The sequence below is a fragment of the Vicugna pacos genome, chromosome 8 (genome assembly GCF_048564905.1).
Source record: "Vicugna pacos chromosome 8, VicPac4, whole genome shotgun sequence".
NCBI classification, from domain to species: domain Eukaryota; kingdom Metazoa; phylum Chordata; class Mammalia; order Artiodactyla; family Camelidae; genus Vicugna; species Vicugna pacos.
Window position 1 is genome coordinate 36086035 of NC_132994.1, and position 22184 is coordinate 36108218.

Genomic DNA, 22184 nt, shown 5'->3' on the forward strand with positions numbered 1-22184 from the left:
CACGTTAAGGGTCTTCTCCCTAACACAGTGGTTCACTGCCCAGACTTCACTCCCAGGTAGCTCATCCCCAGCAACGAGCAGGGCAAGGGCATCTATCTCCTGACACTCCATCGTGGAATGTCTGGGTGACCTAGCAACCCCAGGTGAAGAATGACTGTGGGTGGCCTTTCTGGATCAAAGCAAGGCTGGCAGCCAACAACAGTTAGCCTGCTTTCAGATAATGGTGCGTGTTATTGGAGAATTGAAATCAGTAACTCATCACAGGTGAAACCTCTTGAAATTCCTATCACCTCATGCCAGGGTGAGAGAGAGAGCCATTTAAAAACATGACCATCCCAGTGCCTTGATATTCCACAGAAACACCTTAGCAATACTGAAAGCCCTGAGTCAGCCCATCGCACTCAGCCAGGGTCTGTTTGAACTGGACTGAGGGGGAGGAATGGCTCAAAAGAAACAACAACTTTTTAAAAAGTAGTGGTTTGGAAAAGGTTAAGGATTCTGGATTCTGTGTGTCCGCCACCTATTAATGTGTCATTAATCCTAGTCCTTACCCTTACATGGTATCAGGATGTGCTTTATAGCTTCCTCTCACCTCCCATTAAAGGCCCCACACACAGTGACGGGTCTAGCCAAGCAGTGGTTTCCAGCTCCAGCTAAGTCAGTAAAACAGCTTTCTGGAGCCAGGCTTGTCTGCCAGCAACCTGGCCTGCCTTGACTCTGTGGATAAGTGCACAGGCCCGTTCTTCCTGGGGAACCCAACTGGGATATAAACTGATTCAAGAAACCCTCTGTTTTCTCCTGTTTAGCTAGAGCCAATAATAATGCCTAAATTCCAGGCAGCCCTCCCACAGAGCCACATGGCTGCCCAACACTGCCCTCCCCGCACCCCCAGCCTTTCACCCAGACCATTGCTTTACCTTTTGTCTTGACAGCAGATGAGCGAAATGGAAATCGGAGTATTTATGGAAGGAGCTTGAGCTAAGAGCTGTTTGTTATTATACGGAGTGCTAGGTGGTGGAAAGGATTAACAAGCAAGTCCTTTTCCTCCAGGTACTAACCATCTAGTAGCTAGAGGTAAAATTAATATATTTAAATAATCAGTAAACAAAACACATCTTCTAAAGACCACCCACTATGGCTACCCCTCTGGAATTCCCATCACCTAGCCTTATTTAGTTAGAAGGGAATTTAGACAAAATCTTCTTAGTTCACGGCCCCCACCCACATGTTGGTGATGAAGAAATCCAGGCCTCGCGAAACCAAAGTGAAATGCCTACGTCACAGAATCACAGCAAGGGGTGGAGTGAGAACTTGAAACCAAGTTTCTTGTCCTCTTTTTTTATTACTTATTTGGTCACTCCCTCCACCCTCGTTCATTTAAAAATATCCCCCTATGCTAAGAGACCATGTTGAACTTGAAAGACACAAGAAGCTTGATTAGCTTCTAAGATTAAATAAAATCACTTCTCCCCTTCTTTTCCGTGAAGGCTGCCTACCGTCTGTGCCAGAAAAAGGTGTGGGTTGTTTGGGAGGGTGGAGGGCGGTGGGAGGGGGGCTGAGAAGGCGGCTCACAGCCAGCACAGAGCAGGGCTGAACTTCCTGGCCCAAGATTGTGGTGTTGCTTTTTTTTCCCTGAGTAAAACAGGGATCAAGAAAACTTGGGAGTTCTCCTTCCATCTCTGCCACTGACGTGTCCCGGGGCCGGAAACCAATTCCTTAATCTTTGCCATCCCCCACTTCCTCCTGGAGAAGTGGGGCTTGTCCTTTTAATGAAAACTTGTGGGGACACTAAGTACGCCAACAAATGGTTCCCAGGCGGCTTGGAAGCACACGGGGGTGAGGGGTGGGGGATGTGTGTCCCCACTCCTCAAAGAGTTAATCTATCGATCCTCCCGGCTGAAATACTAAACCACCACACTTTCTCCTAACAGAAACGTAACTGTCATTTTCTCAGCCCAAGCTGGTCTCTCTGTACACGAACAAATGAAAGGTGGGGAGATGAAGGTGGAGGAAAGGCAGCACATTTGAGTAAAGAAGAAAACAGTGTTTTGGAAAATGGGTCAGAGGTTAAGAAGTAAGTCTAGGCAGGCGCCGACTCTGTACGACTTACCTTAGAGCCACCACGGACAGACAGACCAGGACACGGGGTGGTTATACTCTCTCCTTCTCTGTCACTCCACCTTGGGTTGCTCCGGCCTCCCTCCACCCTCTCCAGGCCCAGGTAAGGCGTGGAACAGGCTCTGAAGCAGGAAGTGGAAGTTGTATGCAAATTTCTACCGAGGCTAGGAAGCCTTGGCTCAAAAATCTCCCTGTGGGCAGTGAATCAACAGCCGCTGAGAAGTCACTTTATTTCTTAAAACAGAAACCTCCTTCATTCACTAGGAAAGGCCACTGGCCAATTAGGCTGCATTTTTTTTTCACCACCCAGCTAAGTAACTGTTAAGGAATGTCCCCACTGCCCTAGACCTCAGCCTGATCATAGCAGCCTGGCCTCAGAAGGTGCCGGGAGGGGACTGAAATTGGGTGTTAAGATCGGTTATTCATTAGCAGCTCCAGAGGAGGAAACTGGGAATATGAAGCAAGAGCTTCTTACTGTCTTTAACTGCTTAAAGCAACAGCATTTGCTGCCATCACAAAGGGAGGACTCACTGCCTATCCCCCTAAGAGTGTGTGGGTGTGCACGTGCGCTCTGCCCCATCCACAGGCATAAAAAAGTGACTACTTTTAACAAAACTCACACACACAGTTCTCCTCTGGCTGCATTTCCTTGCCTTTCCTTCTCCTTGTTTAATCAGTGCCTAGAGAATCTGTTGCCAAAGGAGACCCTGGAAAGAGAATGACAAGGACAGCAGACTACAATGGGAGCTGTGGTGGCCGGAGCTCTGGAGTCAAAGGGACCCGGGTGTGAACTTAGTTACCCACTGGCTAGCTGGGTGCCCAGCTGGGTGATGGGCAGGTACACTGGTTCCTGGTGCTGGCTTTGTCTGCCTGTTGAGTCCTGAGGGTCAGCCCATTAGGCTGGCCATCTCTCCACCCTTATGCAGCGGACAGACCCCAGAGCATCCCTCTCCAGAAGGCTAGGTTCTGTTCAAGTGATTCATATGGAGCAGGTTTCTCTTTATTCTGCCAGCAGAGGGAATGCAGCTTGTTTTTAAAACAGTGTGTATGAGTTGTGTACATTTTGGTATATCCTGACAATGGAATATTATATAGCTGTTAAAATCATAAATATCATGTATGTATGTATTTATTTCTACATATTAACATGGAAAAGTGGCTCTGAGGCATTACTTATTGAGAAACATGATCTTTTTTTTGGCAATAGATAGGACAGATAAATACACAATGTACATATATAGATTTATGTTCATTCATCACTGGTCCTAACACCTAACACACTGCCCAGAACACAGTAGGCAAGTACTGTACATCTGCCAAATGACCCCAAATGCAGAGACGTCTGGAAGAATGCATACCAAACCGGTAAGTGGTGGTCACCTCCAGGGAATGGGATTGAGGGGAGTGGGTGAGCATGGAGGGCTTTATCCTATTTACACATATGGGTTGTTGGATTCCTTTCCCACAACAGGGATGTAGTACTTTATTTGTTGTAGAGAAATAAGATTTAAAAATTGGACTTACTACCTTGTCCTTGAGCTTTCTGCCTCAAAATGATTATTATTATAATCATCTTTTTTAGTTTAGGGGGAAATAGCATTTTCCTTGTGGAGCAGTTGGCACCAGGATACTTGAAAAAGCTGTCAGAATTAGGAAAAGAGAAGAGGAATGACAAGGGGAGGGAATGAGAGGGAGAGCAAAGAAAGGGTGGACTGAAAATGTTTTTCATTTCTCGTCGATGCCCTTAAATGGATGGGGAGAAGCCTGGAAGACACTTCTCTCAAGTACTGCCTTTGGAATACAAACCGTCAGGAAGAACAAGAAGAACTTTTTTTTTCCATTTCTCCCACCAGCTGTTTCCCCAGATGTGGGCCTAAGAGCCCTGTAGAGAGAGACCAAGGGCAGCAGTGCTCCCTTTTGTGGCTGGTGACTGGTAGCTGGGCCTCCCTCCTGTATCCACTTATCTCAGCAGAAAGGCAGTACTTGGGGGAATGAGTTAATGGTTCCTACCCGGGAGCCCGTGCTGGGGCCCCCACCGACAAGCGGCCGGAGGATGTAAACTGTTTGGAGAGGGTGACTGAACACGAGAAACTTCTGTCTGAACGTGCTTGAGGCAGTTACAGTGAAATTTGGAAGACAGGGAAGTGTCAGGGAGCTTGGGAAATGAACACCTCCGGCCTCCAGGAGTCTCCATTGGTGTTTTCAGGTTAATACACACACCCTTTTAGCTGCCATCACAGGAGAGGAATTCTTCACGGAGGACCTACCATCTACTACTTGTTAGCTCATGTAATCCTCCAGACAGGCCTGTGAGATGCATTTGCTACTATCATTCCTATTTTACCTTTGAAGAATCTGAAGCTCAGAGACATGGAGTAACTTCTCCAAGGTCACACAGCTAGTCCGCGGAGAAGGATTCCAAACTGTCTTGCTGTTAGGTTGGATGTTACTTCCCCTTTCTTGGTTGCCCTGCTGGAGTCTGTCCTTCCTATATGCTTGGGTGGAGCACAGGTAATTTGCTTTCTTTGCACAACTCTTGACAATGCTTAAGAGAGAGAGAGAAAAAACAAAGGTGTAGGCAATAAAAGTGTGGGGCTGGGACTGTGCCAGTGACTGTGCTGCTGTGTTTATTTGGTGATGGCAGCTGTGTGCATAAGAGGTACAGTAGTCAAGATGCGGGCCAGTCCTCTCCCTCCAGTTAAAAAAGTCTAGGAGGGGAGGATTGGTGTTTGCCAGGTTCCAGAGTTGCTCAGTATTCTTGCAAAAGGCATAATTAGATAAAGGTCAGCTCTCCCCACCTTTGTAAACAAAACCAAAGCAAACCATTTGGAGCTAATGCTCAGAACCCTCCATTCTACAGCATTAATCTATGACAAGAAAGGGAAAAAGAAAAAGGAAAAGATTCATACCTTGGACCAACCTTGATTTTCCATTTTTAAATGCTGTGATTTCATGTGCTGAAAGGGCAGAGTGAAACTAGGACACACCACAAGGAAGATAAGAACACTTCAGTCCGGTATTTTCCTGAGAATGGTCCTCATTCAAAGGGCCCCCAGCGTTGGCTAACTCTCCTCACAGCTCCGTTCTGGCGTCACTGCTGGCACAGAGGCAGGAAGAGAAGAAACGTGTAGGCTGGTCCTGCCCTTCCGGGTTACTCCAGCCCCAGAACCTTTAGCGAGCACTTGCCTGTTTCCAGACGGGTGCTAGGTGCCAGGCATGCAAACTGAAAGATTCTCAACATGTTTTTGTGTCTCTTTCAGAAGCAAAAAATGTGGAGATGCAGACAGTTCCGAACCAAGTAGGCACTAGACAAAGCTGTAGTCACTAGTTGCTATTTCTCCACTGCTTTGGTGGGCTGCTTCTAGTCCAGAGGGGCTGCCAGACCCAGGCAGAAGCCAGAACCCATCCCGGCCCTCCTCTCCACCCCCACTGAGTGCCTGGACCTGTCCCTTGCCTCTCGATCTTTTTCTTTTTAAGAGGTTCCTTGAGAACCCATACAGGTTTATTCATCTCCTCCCCCTACAAAGAAAAGTGTGTTGGGAACAGCAGCTTTTGTCAAGCTACCAAAGCTTGTCATTCCATTTCCCCAGGACAGTGGGTGCCAGTTCACTTTACATTTGCATACTCAAAGAGGAACACTTTAAAGCTCTGGAAAAGCCAAAGACTTTTCGCTCCAAGGCAAGGTAACTTGCTTCCTGGTCAGCTGGACCCAAAGTTGTCAGCAGCATCTCCTGCTAAAAAGTGATTAGATCCTCACGACCTAGGCTCCCCGTAACCACCACCACAACAGTAACGGCTGACCTCAGAGAGTGCTTATTAAGTGCCAGCTGTGGTCTAAGAACTTTGCGTGCATTTATGTACTCACTTAATGTTCATAGTACCCCTATGAGGTAGGCACTAGAAGATTCTAGAAGATTAGCTACCATTTGTTGAGTATCTACTATGTGCCAAGTGCTTTTCATTATCTGTATAATGAAGTGGAGAAATTTATTCACCAGAATTCCAGATAGCTGCTTTCCAAGAGAGACAAGTGGATAGAGACCAAGTTCTGCTTCCTGTGGAGGCCAAACAGAGCAGGGCAAGTCAGATGAGAGAGGAATGCTTGAAAAGGGATGGTGAGGAAATCGCAGGAGCCGCGCAGAGAGGTGGAGGAGACGCAGTGTGGTAGCAAAGGCCTTTGTGGAGCAGCACGGCAGAGAGAGTACAGGAGGGACCCTACGCCCTTCAAGGACGTCTGTGATAAATAACTCTGCCTTATTCTCCAAGTCTTCTCTAGTTGGATGTACTTGACTGTATGACTTTTGGATGTGGCCATGGGCAGCTTTATTCAGGTTACATTTAAAAATTAGGATGGCTACTATTAAAAAAAGAATATAAGTGTCAGGGGAATGTAGAGAAACTGGAACCTGTGTGCAGTGGCTGGGACTATAACATGGTGCAGGCTCTGTGGGAAACAGGATAGCGATTCCTCAAAAATTAAAAATAGAATTACATGTGATCCAACAATGCCACTTCTGGGTCAATACCCAGAATTGAGAGTCTCAAAGCAACTCTCAAGAAAAGACAGCAGGCTCTTAAAGAGAAACATGTACACCTTGTTCATAGCCACATTATACACAATAGCCAAAGTGGAAGCAATGGCTGAAGGGATAAACGAAATGTGGTCTATACATACAATGGAATACTAATCAGCCTTTAAAAAGGAAGGGAATTCTGGCATGTACTGTAACATGGACAAACCTAGAGGACATTATGCTAAATGAAATAAGCCAGGCATAAAAGGACAAATACTGCATGATTCCACTTATATGAGGTACGTAAAGCAGTGAAATTCATAGAGACAGAAATTAGAAGAGTGGTTATCAAGGGCTGGGAAGAGGGAGAAATGTGAAGTTATTGTTTAACGGGTGCAGAGTTTCAGTTTTGCAAGAGTTCCGGAAATAGCGATGGTTACACAACCATGTGAATGTACTTAATGCCACTAAGCTGTACGATTAAAAATGGTTAAGATGGTCAATTTTATGTTACGTTATTTTAGCACAATCAAAATAACAATCCCCAAAGCAGGTCTGTATGGTGGGTAGGTTTTATTTCCCTCATTTTACAGGTAAGGGAGTTAAGGTGCACAGAGGTGAGGTAGCTTTTCAGGGCTGCACAGCTGGGTTTCAAACCCGAGCTGACTCCCTAAGACGGCCACGCCTCTCCCCTGCGTCATGCTGCCCAGGACCCACTGAAGGTGCTGAAGCCACACAGATCCATCTCCTTTCTGTGCCCTTTACCCTCTTGTGACTGCCTTTCCTCCAATGCCACTTTTTCTAGTATCCTTATTTCTTCTTCTGTCTTTCCTTCATCAAAAGATGCTCTCAGGAAAAAACCTGATCACTCATTTATACCTCAGTTACATGGTGAGAATTTAAATCATTGTGCTACCTCTCTAAGGAGTGCTTGCATTTTAAGCCTCAATACTCTGTATGAAATGAAAGCCTTTGTTCCATATTAAGGGAATTTCAGGCATCAGGGAGCAAGGAGGAAGGAACTAGAGGGTGGTGCTAGCAGGGAGGACAATTGGAACCCAGAAAAATGCATTAAATGGTGGAAACTTTTGACACAAAGTTAGAAGGGAGATTAGTTTATGGACAGACTGATCTTTCAAGGATCCATGAAGATGCAAGGTGTGGATGCCCCGGAGAGAGGTGGACAATTATTGTTAAGCCTTTCCCATTGAGCAAACTCGGCTGCCTGACTTCACAACCCCAAACTCTTGCTTGTCATCAGAACTGGGCAAGTCTTAGAAGAGAGAACTTAGAGGGTTGATTTCCTCAGGGTATCATTTCCCTGGCAGTGCTCGATGAAATTTCCTGTCTCCTCGTGAAATTCCAGTCTAAAGCAGCTGGGTACGGCAGCTGGAGACCTCTGCCCAAAGAATGTGAGCGGTCATTCCTTCAGGGTCAAGACGCACTTCCTGCCCTCCTGACAGAGCGTGTAGTACAGAACCTAAGGTGACTCTTACGTGGACCTGAGTGCCTGTCTTCCCGGCACTCTCAACCTAAGACTGAGCATTCCAGGGGAGTAAAAAAGACATTACACCAAGACATTAGCCATTACATCTGGGTTAAGAGCCTGGGCTGCAAGTCTGGCTGCTGGACTAGTCCTTTGTCCACCTTCTGCCAGCTATGTGACCTTAGGTATGAAACCATACCTCAGTTTCTTAACCTGGGTCATTGAAGTTGTACAGTATCTTTTACATTGATGATGGAGGCTCCAAATGCACTGATTCTGGCTGCTGCCTTTGTGTAAAGAAAACATCTTCCTTCCTCTGGGGGCATGAAGCCCCTCCCCCAGCACAGAGCTTGGTGGGTGGGGACTAGGGTTGATTTTGCCTTCTCAGCCAGGCACCAAGCACATAACTGTACACAGCAGCCCTGTGAGATTGTTATGAAGATTAGATAAAATGACCTATGTGCAGTGTCTGGCATTGTGCTTAATAAATTTTAGCTACTATTATAATAATAAATATTAAATAAATGCGTGACTCAATTAGTATACCAAGAATCAGTTATCAGTCAATACTGTAAGGGAAAAAAAGCTCAACAAAATAGTAGATAACATTAAAAAATTGCTGTGTAGCAATAAGACATCCTTACGCTAACAGTTGAATAAGGGTGGACTTGTATGTTAGAGAATTCACTGCAAATCAGAGAATCCAACCACATGTGAGGATCCAGTTGAGCAAAAACCAAAGGTCAAACCACATACCTCTTGGGGGCTTTTGACTGCTCTGCTCGGCACTCCATTCTGGGGACGGACTGACCACCTCACCTCTCAGACCACTGGAAAGCTTAGGTACAGGCAGACTTGTCCTCGCTCTCTCAGTTTGCTGCCTTGATGTCCACACTTTCCTGGCAGGAGAAAAATTATGTATTATTTTAATTTAAAAGATCTTCCCTTTCAGCTTTGCCTGGTTGGTAGATTGCACACAGAAGTAAGCATACACAGGGACAGCGGCGCTATCTGTAAGAAAGATGTTCTGAGAATTGCATCATAAAAATAGTAGGCCAATAAATTTTACTGTGTGTATGTGTGACAGAGATTTTACTTTTAGATTATACCCCCAAACCCCCAAGACCCCACAGCCTTTTTTTCTATAGCTATTCTATCTCTCCTCATGAACTCCCATTCTACTCAACAGTGGGGGAAGAAAACATGCTCTTGCCAGTGAGAGTCATTCAGTCTTTCAGTTCGGTCTCTGGTAATTATTGACTCTTGCATTTCTCCCTCTTTATCTTCAAGAGAGAGTCTAGATGTAGAGGAGAGCCTGTGGGTCTTTGCGTGAGTGAGGGCAGAGCCTTGGGTCTACTTGGGGCTTTCTGTTCTTTGTAGAAAGCCTTTGTCCCACTGGGCACCTTGCTTTTATCTGAAGATGGTGACAATGCGTGACCAGCAAGACCCTCTTAAGTGCTCACATTGGCTCTCCTGGAAGAGCAAGCTGACATGTTTTTCACCTTCCCTGGGAGACTCTCAAGGGCCTGGACGGAGCCTGGTGTAGCTCAGCGCAGTCTAGGTTGTTGATGTCTGTAGCAGAGGCTGGGAGTGGGCCCCAGGATCCACTCTCTTCTTCTGTTATAGTAATAGAATCTTTCATTGGGCAAATGGCTCCCCAGATAAAGACTTCGTTACCCAGCCTTCCTGTAGGTAGGGAGGGCCATGAGGACTGAATTCTGATCAGAGAGATGTCAGAAGTGTCAGGCCCTTTGAGCAAAGGGGCATGCCTTCCCCTTCTCATTGGTTAGACCGTGGATTTAGTGATGGGCGTGAGCTGTTGAGGACCATGAGGTTGACAGCAACACCCCAAGGACGGGGGAGCAACAAGGGGAAAGAAGTCTGGGTCCCTGATAACACCAGAAACTATATCCTAGGTATGTAATATTATACAGGATTCTATTTGAATTTGATTTGTCTTATGAGGCTATTCCCACCAAAACCGCATCTCAACCCCTTTCCCCCCAAGTGCTTTAGGTAGAAGAGATATTTTCCTTGAAGATTATCAGTCATCTTGAGAAGACCTCACCCACAGAAAGGATTTGAGGACTAAGGTGGCCGTGGGCCAGAGTGGGATAATAAGCCCTTTGCCTCTCAGGGCCTCCTGGGTAGGGCCAGGACCCAGGAGAGAGGGCGTGTCCTCTGAGGAGGGTAAGCTAGTCTAAGGGAGGGAGTTGCTGGCTAGGACTCCCTGAAGATGGGCTAGTTCTGAGTTGGAAACATACCAGCAAAGAGGAGCCTGCTCCCGACTGTCACTGAGGCTGACAAGGAAGCTGAAGCCATGAGACCAGGTCAACCCACAGGACAGCCCCTCTCTCCCTCATACACACACACACACACACATATGCATACGCATATGCAATACACACACACGCATGTGCCGACACGCATACACGTATACATAACACATACACACATGTACATACACAATATACACATGCATGCGCAAACACACACGCACACCTGGTGGAAATGTCAGCATGCTGGGGAGCTCTTAGGCCCTTTGAGAGGCTTGATTTCCAGCAAGTGGTGGGGTTCAAGCCCTCGCACACTGATTATTTTAAAGGAAGCGTTACTTGGGTTTGAGTGAGAGGCAGAAGGCTGGTGCTAAAAAGATGGGAAGGAGGTGAGGCTTCCCTTCATCCGTTCTGAGTACCCCTCTTTCAGGGTACCATATTCCCCTGAGACTCCTCTCCCAGAGGGGCTGCTGCCTGTTCAGTCTCACTGGCTCCCCCTCCAGGCCTCCTGCATGACTGCCACCTGGCCCTTTGCCCTTCTTGACCCTTTCCTGGCCCAGATCTGGCCAACTCCCTGCCTTCTGAGGGCACGCTGGCTCCTCTGACACACTCTCGGGGCTGATGAGATAGACACAGAGCAGGAAATGGAAGTTTAAGCCACTCCCCAAGGCCACAAGGCTAGTATGTGGTGGAGCTGGAAATTTAACCCATGCAGTCCAACTCCAAGCTCTGGGCTCTTTGCCCTAAGTCCTCCAGACTTTAGAAATCATCCTTCCTTTAACAAATAAATAAAATGACTTATGCCCATCTCCCACATCCTGTGGGAAGTCCAGAACCTCCCCAGCATTTCCAAGGGTTCCTGCGTGGTGGAGATTGAGTTACACCCTCCTGGTTATACCCACTTACATTTTTGATCCTTCAAGTCCTCTTGCCTCCAGCATGTGCTGACCCCTGCTTCCCTTCCCTCACCCAATACAAGAGCACTGTCTCTCTCGATTCCCCAAAGCAAACCTAAGTCAAAACCAGCATGTTATGCGTGTTCTTAGGGAATGAGGATGCTTAGTGATAACAGAGGCTCAATGTACCACCACGGAGCTCCGGAAAGAGCTGCAACTCAAAATAGGGCATGACTGCTCTGCACACCCACTCCTACATTTACAGGAAAGGGGTGAAAGGACACGGGAAGCCCCTACTCTCTCCCTCACCCTTCCTAATACCAGCTGCATCCTGCCCACAAGAGCCTCGTCTGTGAACTCTCTGGCTCATGTCTACTTCGTTTAGGAATAGGCCTGCATAGGATCAGGGAATTCCAAGGTTCTGGAAGAGGGGGAGAGACTCAATGTGGACACACCCCACTGGCCCCATGCAGTGGTGAGCCATCAGCACAGGCTCTTGAGAGCCAAATCATTGCCTCCTAACTCCACTTTCAATGGTATCACCCTGGTAGTTTGAAGTCTGCTATGGCATGGGGGGATATTTACACAATGGAAACTCGGAAACACTTCAGTCTCTCAAATCAATTTTTTTTCCCCTAGAGCCTGTTTATCAGTGTACCACTGGCCCATGGATGCCCAAGCTCAGGGACACAGCCAGAGAAAGCCCAGAGTGGAGCCCTCTAAGGCAGCAGTTCTCAGACTTTGCCACATACTAGAATCACCTGAGAGTTCTGGCGGTGGGCTGTATTTTTTAAAAGTTTCTTAGGTAGTTCCAGTGCACAGCCAGAGCTGGAGACCAATGCTCTAGAACGTCTCTTACGAAAGTTTGATGGACATATAAATAGTCTGGGGATCTTTGAAATGACAGATTCTGGTTCGGTAAGTCTGGGGCAGGGCCTGGAATTCTGCATTTCCAACAAGCTCTCCAGTGCTACTGATGCTGCTGTTCTGTGGACTACAATTTAATTAGCAAGAGTCTAACGCACAGGGCCCTAGGGAGGTACTGTTATTCTGAGGACCTTCAGTTTTGCCTGTCATGGAGAGGTTTTCATCAGAGTTACTTTTCTCCTTAAATCCTGACCTTAGCCATTTTGGGGGAGCTTATTCTGATCCCTTTTACCCTATTCTGGGTAATGAGGGGAATCCTCTAATTCCTGCCACCTCATTATGCAGATTACTTCACTTCTAGATGATGCCAGGAGGCTCACCTTTCGTAACCAAACAGGTATTTTCCTAAACAATCAAGCCATTTTTCTTCTGCTTCCTACCCCGCCTCCTACTCATCCTCCATCTCTAGAATTCAGACTTGTACATACAGTGATTTTTCTGTATCATTTGTTTTCCTTTCCTATTATATCGGGAAAGACTGAGACTTAGTGATAAGGGCCTGACGCAGGTGTGGACGACCTGCACGAAGCAGATGATGGCGGAGGAGAACAAGGCAGGGCATGCAGAAGAGGAGCCAGACTGAGGAGCCCAGAGGGTGATCCATTAGTCATCCGGCTCTTATCCCCAGACCTTCAGCTAAGAGGAAACACAGGACTTGTCTCAGAACTGAAATGGTAGTGCATCTTTCATAGGTTAACCACAAAACCTGGTGTATCCATAAAACACAGTATTATTCAACCTCAAACAGGAATGAAGTATGGATACACGTTACAGCACAGACGAACCTTGGAAACATGGGAAATGAAATAAGCCAGATGCAAAAGAACAAATATTACGTGAGTCCACTTATATGAGATGCCAGGTGTAGTCAAACTCATAGAGGTAGAAAGTAGAGTAGAGGTTACTAGGGGCTGGGAGAGGCAAGAATGAGGAACTATTGTTTAATGGGTGCAGAGTTTCTGTTTGGGATGGTGAAAAAAATTCTGGAAATTGGTAGTGGTGATGGTTGCACAGTATTGTGAATGCACTTAATGTCACTGAACTGGAAATGGCTAAAACAGTAAATTTTATGTATATTTTACTACCAGAAAAAAAAAAAACCCAAACAAATTAGGAGTCTTGGCTCTTGCATCTTCCATAGCCTCAGGCCAGGCCTTTCTCATACAAGTCCCTGAAGGGCCCCAGAGGGGACAGATGAGGCCCAAGGGCGGGGTGAGCTGGCAATCCAGACAGCTGTGCCTGGAAGCAGGAGGGGCAGTTTTGCAGATTCTGCTTCTTCCTGGGACTCAGCACCACCATTTGGCTCACGGGTAAGCCTTCCTTCGAAAGATCCCAAATGTTTTGCTGTTTTTCAGTTTTCACCTGTCTTTTGATTGGGATGAAGCCAGCTCCCTCCCAGGGATTAATATTCACAACAAGCAGCGAGCGATTAATTTACCCAGTTGAAATTTACTGCGCACTCGCCTTCACTCCAAGCCAGCTTCTGCTGGGTGTTTCTTTTTCATCGTTGATGCATTGCACATGACAGCCCCTCAGCATCGGAATTTAAAGCACACCGTCGCACAGAATTCCTGCCGCCCCGCTGCCTCTTGCCGACCTCCTGAAATCCACCGAGCTCTGAGTTCCACACCGTGTCTCAGAGAAGGGAATTCTTGACTTCTGGCCTCTGGGAACATTTGTGAGTCTTGAGACAGTTAAAGATTGGGATCTCATGCCTGGCCCAGGGAGCTGATGACTCATTTCATTTCAGGGGGCTTCTGTCAATAAATTCTGACTCTAACTTACAGGCCCATCCTCCCCTCCCACCAGCTGTCACAAAACCCAACCAGAGTCAGAGCCTGTCTCTCAGACGTTCAGGAAACTGTCTTTGCCAGGTCCATCCTCACCCAGGGTCACACATGGGCCACCGGGCACAGTGTAGCTTCTCGGGTCCAGTCCCTCTCCTCCCACATCACCCCACTGGCCACCCTGCAGCCTGACTGTCTAGGGAGGACTCTACTGCGGGTGCCTAAGAAGGCAGAACAAAGGCCCGCTTGCTTGCGGAGTTCCATTTGGAGGACGCGACAATTTCAGAGCACAAATGGAAAAAAAAAAAAAAAAGAAGGTTTGAAATCTCTATAGCTGGCTTTTATCAAACCAGAACTTGTAGCTCTCAGCTGACAATCAGCCAGCAGCTAAAACCCACGAGGGACGGTTCTTTCACGCAGCTTCTGGCTGGTTATGATCTACCAGCAGCCTCCTGACCCTTTTTCCAGGGAAGTAACAGCTGGCAGCTGACAAAGGCGCTGGCAGAGTGGGCAACTTTCTCTTCTCTGGAAACAGAAATAAGATTGGCAGGAAACAAGGCATTTAAAATATGACAATTATAAGCATTTTTTCACTTGCCTTTCTTTATGATGCTTTTGGATTCTGGCTCTGATTGCTAAAATGTATTATGTGCTAAGGAGTTTTGATGGCTATTTTTTTTTTTTTTTTGCAGAGTAGATGTCCCAGCTCTTTCCCTGTCACTAACACTAACCCAGACAAAGGTGCATTCCACCAGTGTTGTCTATTTAACTGTCTTTAAAACAACTGTCAGTAAACAAAGATAATAGACTTATGGCCATGCGTGTAAAGGAGCTTAAATGTGGTGCTCCTGACTGATGAAAACACAGCTTCAGGTATTTGGGATCAACAGATACACATTACTGTATATAAAATAAACAACAAGGACCTACTGTATAGCACAGGGAACTGTAGTCAATTTCTTGTAATGAACCATAATGGAAAAGAAACTGAAAATATACATATGTCTGTATGTATATGCATAACTGAATTGCTTAGCTGTACACCTGAAACTACCATTGAAAACTGACTATATGTCAATAAAAAATAAGAATAAAAAATTACTGCCCCCCCCACCCCCCAGCCCACAGCTTTAGCTTGTCAGAGCCTGCCAGGCAGGGCCTTCTGCAGTGTTTGCAGCAGCTGCGGAGCAGAACTGCTGTGGTGACGCGACGTGTAGGTGGAGTCACTAGTGGTGGGTGGATAAAGATCAGCTTAGCCTAATTTCTCCCTTCAATGCACTGCCCAGTCCTCTGTTTTTCTGTCAGAAAGGGCAGAGGGGTGGAGATACAGCGGAGGCCCCAGCAGAGGAGGGCGTGATCGTGGGAGGGGATAAGCAGCCTTAGGAGAGTGGAGGACGTGGTGTGAGGGTGCCGCACTTCAGCCACTTTGGTTCCAGCTGCTTTGTGCCTCCCTTCACAGGACCTAGCACTTTGGGGTTGTAGTCATTACATTAGTAGCAATGTTGTTTTTATCCTGATAATAATATTACAATTGTTATTGTAACAGTTGTCCTATGTAGAAAATTTTAATTAAAATGTAGATGTTCGAGGTAATGTTTGTCCAAAGAGCACCAGGTAGATGGGGACAACAAAGCCTGGGTTCTGAACTCAAGTGGCCCATAGGACAGAGAAATACTTAGAAAGTCAAAAGGAGTAGACTAGATGGGAAGTATCACATGTGTAATGTTTCCATTACACATATATTATTACAAATGATACACATACACATGCATTTGGACTTGGTAAGCAGAGAATTTTCAGAGCACTGGTTCTGTTTCTTACATTCTTGCCTAAGAAAAAACCGAGTCTACGTTGAGAGGAAGGCTGATTTTTCAAGACGGTGGACTGTACACATGGGTTTCTATCTGCTCCCTCCCACGGACCCATTAAAATGATAATGAAGGAATATGAAAAAGATCTATCCCATAACACAAAGAGAATTGAGGAGCAGGAATCAGTGGATAGTGAGAAAAGGAAGGTAAGAAAGAAGACAGTTGATTTTTTAAATAATTTGTTTTTTAAATTGTATCACTTGGTTTTTAAATTATGTAGGTATATTACTTTGATTAAAAAAAAAGTTTTGTTTTTTTCTTTTAATTTGGAAGGAGCTTGGTTGTTGTCTTGTTCCTACTCCCGCTTTTACTCAAGATCACACATACACCATCCTAAGGACATGAGCGGCCATCCTACTTTTAACAATCGCCAGAGAAAGGCAATGCCATTCTCTCCTTAACTGAGCCATTTCATTGTCTGACAATCCTCATGGTTTTGATTCATGTCTTCCTTGCAGTCTGAAGGTGATAATATCCTGTCTGAAGGAGCTAATGTACACCCAGGGAGTACCCTGGCTCCGTTCAATGAAATAAAATGTCCAGAGCTGTCCCCTCTCTGTTTTATATAGTGACACACTTTTATGTGTGATTAAGAAACAAAACAACAAAGGGGGGAATGCACTGAACTTATCAAAGTACAATACTTGCTGTTTCCCCAGAAAAACTTGTGCTTTCATTCTATTTCTAGTGCTGTTAGGCTGACCCTAGGGAACCAAAAATGTTTTGCACTGAAACAGAGATGAACACTTAACAGCTAGAGTCAGCCCATGGCAATACTGTGAAGTAGGCAAAGTTTGTCATTAGGATTTTTACATCATTCCTTGCTGGGTCTTTCTTCTTATTGTCCCCTCTCTCAGCTCCAAGGCACTTACTACTCTGTAGGTGCCAAGAAAACAAAACATACTATTTTACACTACAGTGTCATTGACTTTCTTGTGAATTCTACCCCGAGGACATTTGCATCTCATTTCACTCAGGATCCAATCAAGAGGGAGAATCTCTGTGGCAATTTGGACAGAGAAAGTATAATATGAAAAATTATTAACAATAAGAAGGGATTAAAGTAGCGAAGAGTAAGAAGTAAAGAGAACTCTAAGGAATTTAGGAATGAAATAGACTTACCATATGATTCAGCAATCCCACTCCTGGGCATATATCTGGAGGGAACTCTAATTTCAAAAGACACATGCACTCCAATGTTCACAGTAGCACTATTTACAATAGTCAAGACATGGAAACAACTTAAATGTCCATCGACAGATAATTGGATAAAGAAGCTGCGGTATATTTATACAATGGAATACTACTCAACCATAAAAATAATAAAATAATGCTATTTGCAGAAATATGGATGGACCTGGAAATCATCATTCTGAGTGAAGTAAGCCAGAAAGAGAAAGGAAAATATCATATGATATCACTCATATGTGGACTCTAAAAGAAAGAAAAAAGAAGACACTAATGAACTTATCTACAAAACAGAAACAGACTCACAGACATAGTAAACAAACTTATGGTTACGGGGGAAAGGAAATGGGAAGGGATAAACTGGGAGTCTGAGAGTTGCAAATATTAACTACTATATAAAAAATAGATAAAAAACAAACTTCTGTATAGCATAGGGAACTATAGTCAATATCTTATAGTAACCTATAGTGAAAAAGAATATAAAAATGAAATATGCATGTATATGTATGACTGAACTATTATGCTGACACCAGAAATGGATACATTATAACTGACTATATTTCAATTAGAAAAAAGAATTTGGGAATGGCAGATAAGGAACAACAACAACAACAGCCCTCAGGGCTGGGAGAGAGTTCTTGAGGAAGAAGCCCCCAAGGGCTGAGATTCAGACTTTCTTGAAGAGGGCACAGCTGTGGCTTACTGGATGGCAGAGAAGACTCTGGGATACTGCACCAATGGAACTTGCTGGAGATCTGCTTTCTAGGATGTCAGGAAAAGCTGATCACAGAGTGGTATCTCACCAGAGGTACTCTACTACAAAACCACCTGAGGTGGGAGAAATGCCAGAGGAGCTGCTGGCCACTGGGAGCTGCTGGCTACCATGCACTGCAGGAACTGGGTCCTGGAGAAGTGGCTGGTGCTGTCGGAGCCTGGTAATCTGCAGCAGTCTGCCAAGCAAGCATGAGGGAACCAGGACAGAAATCCCCCTCCACTGCAGTGTTTCTCCAGTATCCTCTTTTGACAAAACTTACCAATGTACCAGTGGCCAAGGAAAAAAATATTTAAAGGGTACGGATCCATTTTTGAAGAGCAGGCAGTGAAGGATGAATTTGGAGCTGAGAGGCAATAAATTGATAACTGGCACACATTTTAAAAGAGAAAGAAAAGATCAAGATAATGATGAACCCAATGGGATGATTGTAAAGTCCCAGAATAGGCAGGCTAGAGAAGAGCTTTCTTTAGAGGAGAGCTTTCTTTTTCTTTTTTCGGGGGGGGGGTGTAATTAGGTTTGTTTATTTATGTATTTATCTATTTATTTTAATGGAGGTACTGGGGATTGAACCCAGGACCTCATGCATGCTAAGCACATGCTCTACCATTGAGCTATACCCTCCCTACCTTGGAGCAGGAGAGCTTTCTAGTGGTCCAGAAACCACACTATGCAGGTGACATAAATGCATGTCAGGATTGAGTAGGGTTATTACATGTTGCTTCCAGGTAGGAAAGGGATGCTGTCAGGCCCTGAACTCTTAGTTCAGGTTCACCGTCATTCCTACCTATGGCTGAGACTGGCTATGTTCCCATCAATTCTGTTTCTTCTTTCAAGCACATGAGGGAACAGCATTCCCCAGGCTTCTTGCTTCTATGTGAAGTATGCAACATGTTTCAGTTGATGAAATGGAATATGTGAAGAAGCAATAAATGCCATTTCTGGATTGGGCCCCTAAAGTGTCCCATTAGACTGTCAGTTCACCGTCCCTTCATTGATGGCCCTATGAAGGCAGAGGATCCAATAGAAGGTGTCAAAGAAGCTCTGGAGGATGGTGGTGGAATAAGAAAGAGCCTGAGTCATCGCTCTGAGGAGAGAGACGCAGGTGAACTGCTCAACCCACATTAGATTAGAATGTGACTAAACTGTGTTAAGTCAGTCATCCCTCGGAGACTTCTGGGATTTTTTTGTTACTGCAGCTAGTATTAATTTCCCTGGGCAAATGAAGGCCCCCCTAGGACAGCCCCAATCTTAAGTAGTGGAGAGAGATTACGCATCATTCCTTTTCTTTGAGCTCGTCAAAACGTGGAAGGTAGATCATATATTCATTTCCATTCTGTGTCTCCTAAGTGTGGGCCGTCAGAGCCCCCAGTGATTTTCCACCACCCACTGTGGCAGGCAAAGCATGGTAACTAGGTTTCCATACTGAATAGACTCCGTGAAGGTGAGCGTCAGGACCCGTTCTCACTTCTGGGAGTTAATTGTTGGTACAAAAAGGCTTGACATGGAGGCCCATGGTGGGCCTCAGTACCCAGAGAATTTGTCCTGGTGCAGGAAGGGAGCACTTTCCTGCCAAAGCTCAGGCTCCACTGCTTCAGGTGGCCCTGCTCCTGGTCCACACCACATGCCTCTGGAAGAGCCCCGAGGTCTGGGCTCCACTCTTCTCTCCATTATTCACGGAAGAGTGGAAGCAGGTTTGGTCCCCGCTACAAATATTTAGAAAGTACATTGTTTTCTATATTTAAATGTGTATCTATTAAATATGGACATATACATTTTTCTCTTTCCATATATACAGACTCTTTTTTGAGTGTGTATTGGTAATAAAGGAAGGATACTGCACGCAGGTTTTTTGCCATCTGCAAAACCAAGTGAGATCTACTTCTGCTGCCCTCTCTGTTTTATGGCTGTTGGTTTTAAAGCCAACTCGGAGACACCTCTGCCACCTCAGCCTGGGAAGAGCGTCATCCTGGACCTACGCTGTTTGAGGTCCTCAGGAGAACTGCTCTGACCCTCAGGTGGTGTCTTTATGTGACGCCAGTGGGGTTAGCACAGATCTCCCGGAGGTCTGCCTCCTGCGATTCAGTGCCTCATGAGTAAATCACTTTTAACAGCAGTGTGGCACCGTATAAAGTTTATGTAGGATGGACATAAATTTGGGTCTGAAAAAAGCAGAGTTTCCTGTGGTGACAGGCAGCTAGGCTGGGGTGCGTTAATACCCGTTCACTCCTTTGTTAGACTGAAAATTATATCAGCTGGAGGCCTGAGGAGCCCAGGACACAAAATGAGGGCCTACGGAGGGGGAGATGCTGGCACACAGTATTTGAATCCAAACTCCGAACAGCTTTTGATACAGTGAGGTTTGCTTGGAGTAGGAAATCTATTACCCAGATGGCAGCTCCCTTTAACCCCCAAAAGACACCTTCCTGGAAGTTATGATGAACTCCAGAGGAACCACAGAATTAGAAGGATGGGGTGGCAGCAATTTCATTCATGGACACATGATTACATGGTTCTACTTTAGAATTCTGGTTTGGGACAAAGGATCTCCAACAGAACTTGCTGAACCAAACATTTTCAGGGCTTTTTACATGAGATCTACATCAGTCCCCCAGCACTGCTGCAGAATCCGCATTTTCAGCTTTGTCTTTGATTTCAGAGTTGCACAGGTTGACGTTTGTGAACACAAGGGGCCCGGGAGTCTACAGAGTTGAGGGCTTTTCACACACCTAAGCCCCAAACCACATTAGCCCTGACAGACTTGCTCATGGCATCGGCTACACTGCCCAGGTGTTCTAAATGATTGCCCTCCAAAAAAAGGTGGCTGTTGGAGGAAGGGAATGCCATCTTCAAAAAATGCCAAGTGGCATATCTGGGTTAGACCTGGAGCAGCCCCAAATGCCAGCTCGCTAGAGGCAGCTTTGCAGGTTTGGTACAGGATGGGGCCACAGTGGAAGCTGTGTACTCCTGGGGGCAGCGAGCTCTGCTCTGGGGAGCACCTGGACCATGAAGGCTGCTGTGGCTCTGCATGCCCCAAGAGAGGTGAGGTGGAGAAGAGAGGAGGCGTGGCACTTCAGGGAGTGAGTCACGACTGAGAAAGTCTCCCACAAAAGCTGAGCCCACGTGAGGGAAGTGGCATGGCACGGAGATCAGGAGGCTGGATTCTGGCACCTGGTGGGTTGCACTCAGTCTTTCTTTCCCCACTTATTAGCTGTGTGACCTTGGGCAAGTCACTCAGCCACCTTGTTTGCTAGTTCTCCAACTATGACTTGGTGATAACAGGCCTCAAGACGGGTAAACTGTTTAGAACAGAACCTGGCCTATCAGGGGTAATTTCGGAGCAATAATCATCCAAGGACCTATAGGGGAAGCGAAGGAGGTGGGAGTCCCTCTCCTCCCCCACCTCAGGCTTCACGGCCACAGACACTCTGCTGGCAGACATGGAGGGTGGGCACATGACATCAACATGAAATTCATACTTCCTGGACGTCTCCTTCTATTTCAGGTGGGGCGGTGGCAGGCCCTGGGGTGGGGCTTCACAGGGCCTGGGCTTCCCCCTCAGCCCTGATGCATAGGCCGTACACCCAGTCTTCCTGGTCTGTCTGTTTATCCTTGTCCCAGGTGCCACTCTGCCTCATAGTTTTATAGTAAGGCTTCAATCTGATAGTATAACTCCTCCAACTTTATTCTTCTTCAAAATGGTTTTGGCTATTCTGTATATTTTATTTTGCCTTTCCTTATATATTTTAAAATCTTGTCAATTTCCATAAGCTCTTCCATTGGGACTTTGATTGGGATTGCCTTGACTCAGCAGATCAATGTAGAGAGAACTGAAATCTTAATAGTAAGTTTTCCAATCCATGAAGATAGAATATCTTTCCTCAATGATTTAGCTTGAATAACAATAATTTGAGTAAATCTTTAGTATTTTCAAATAGCTAAGCATAGAGTTACCATATGATCCAATAATTCCACTCCGAGGTATGTACTCAAGGGAACTGAAAACATATGTCCTCACAAAAACTTGTACATGAATGTTCTGAGTAGCATTATTCACAATAGCCAAAAAGTGGAAACAACTCCATCAGCTGATGAATGGATACATAAAATGTGGTATATCCATGTAATGGAATATTATTTGGGAACAAAAAATAAAGTACCAATACATGCTACAACCATGGATAAACCTTGAAAACATTATGCTAAATAAACAAGGCCAGTCACAAATGACCACATATTGTATGATACTATTTAAATAAAATGTCTAGAACAGGCAAGTCTATAGAGACAGAAAATAGATTAGTGGTTGTCTGGGGCTAGGGGGATGGGAAGAAAATGAGTAAGTGACA

General features: G+C 45.6%; 1 protein-coding gene across 4 annotated transcripts in view; it reads right to left on the bottom strand.

Annotated features, from left to right (window-relative positions):
• TRAF3IP2 (TRAF3 interacting protein 2) overlaps positions 1-2565 on the bottom strand; it is a 39617-nt gene extending 37052 nt beyond the window's left edge. The window contains exon 1 of one of the 4 annotated variants that reach the window (XM_072965743.1): positions 2111-2565. The gene's annotated coding sequence lies outside the window, so the exon portion shown is untranslated. Of the gene's footprint in view, positions 1-917; positions 1246-2110 lie in introns of those variants that run through there. The other 3 variants (XM_072965746.1, XM_072965747.1, XM_072965744.1) reach the window with 3 other exon arrangements.
• Between the last annotated feature and the right edge of the window lie 19619 nt (positions 2566-22184).